General features: G+C 29.5%; 1 pseudogene; it reads left to right on the top strand.

Annotated features, from left to right (window-relative positions):
• The first annotated feature begins 457 nt into the window (after nt 1–457).
• Nucleotides 458–627, top strand: LOC128058589 (uncharacterized; annotated as a pseudogene).
• Nucleotides 628–1,494: the final 867 nt, after the last annotated feature.

The following is a 1,494-nucleotide window of genomic DNA, read 5'->3' as shown; positions in this document are numbered from 1 at the left end:
CATAAGCTCTTTAAACTTAAATACATTTTCATCCATTTTTAGCAGAGATTTTGTTGTTTGATCACATCTAGCTTGATTAAAAGTTATTTGTTAATAAACTGATTTTTTTTTTCATGGTTTAAATGGACACTAAGTATTCTCAAATGTTAAACTTATATCCCTAGACACACAAAGCCAGAGATTGAACGAAAGAATACAATACATTTAAAAAGGAGTGGTATTGCATCCCCTGTTACACCAATTTCTAAAATATCTATGTTCAAGTTAAAAATTTTTTTTTAAAAAAACAACACCTTAAAGGTACTGAAATGCATAAGCTAAAAGGTAAAATCCCATTCTTTTAAGCACCAATACCATTTTAGTATATCATCTTTCAGGTTCAATTTTTCTGTGTATATAACAATCCTTCTCTTATTTAATGTCATATTGGGAAAAGAGTTGCTAGATATTTATCATTATTGCTTCTCAGCCTTTGGGCTAAGATCAAGTGTAGTACCCATTCTAAGAGTAGTAAGCATATCATTATTATTGAAATAAAGTTCAAGTATGGAGTGATTACTAGATTTCTAACAGAAAATCTACATTTAATGCCTTATTTTTACTTTAATAAGGTCTATGAGGGAAGATGTCCACATTTTTCCCACTGAAAGTATGTCCAATATACAGAATTATATGATGTGAGGTCATAATTTATGAATTAAAATATTTCTAAGTCTAAGCAGCTGGCTGGTTTCAGAAATACAAGAGAGATTTTCCATTAGCCTTTTCACTTTATGAATTGTGGTTTAACATTCTTACCACACCATAAACATATGAGCTTATGAAACATGTGTTGGCATATTACATGAAAATGCTACCACCCTACAGAATTTTTGTAAAACTTTCTTGAGGAAAATATTTTTGTTGGAAAAAAAAATTTTTTTTTAATGAATTGCAGTAATAAGAATGAAAACTGTTAAATATCCTTTTATATACTCACACTTTAGACAGTCCTAAATGAAATGTCATTTTTATGTAGCTCTAAATTTATATGACAGTACAAATTGAGTACTTTAAAATATAAATTTTCTGAGCCATCCCAGAAAAATCTGAACCTGAATTATATGGCTTTGCCACAGAGTTCCTAACTTGCACAACCATGTTGTGCAAGAGTTCCTAACTTGCACAACCAAGTTGTTTTTTGCTATGCAAAACTATAACTTACCTTTTGCTTCTAACTTATTCAGAATTTATTATGATCTGCATGAAGCATGCAGAGAATGCCATCTTCAGCCATTCAGACAATTCACTCATTTCAACAAGAGGGATAAACAAGGATAAATAAATAAATAGGTATAAATGTATAAGTAATATATGCTAATATAATTTAACAGATTTAAGTAAAAATTAGCATTTCATTTATTAAATGAAAGGGAAAAGGCTGTAAGATTGTCTGCGGAAGGTAAGAAAAATCTAATTTTACTGAGAGACAGGGAATCTTTATTTAGTCACTGC

Source organism: Budorcas taxicolor, chromosome 1 (genome assembly GCF_023091745.1).
Source record: "Budorcas taxicolor isolate Tak-1 chromosome 1, Takin1.1, whole genome shotgun sequence".
NCBI lineage: Eukaryota > Metazoa > Chordata > Mammalia > Artiodactyla > Bovidae > Budorcas > Budorcas taxicolor.
This window is presented reverse-complemented; position numbering and strand designations above follow the sequence as displayed.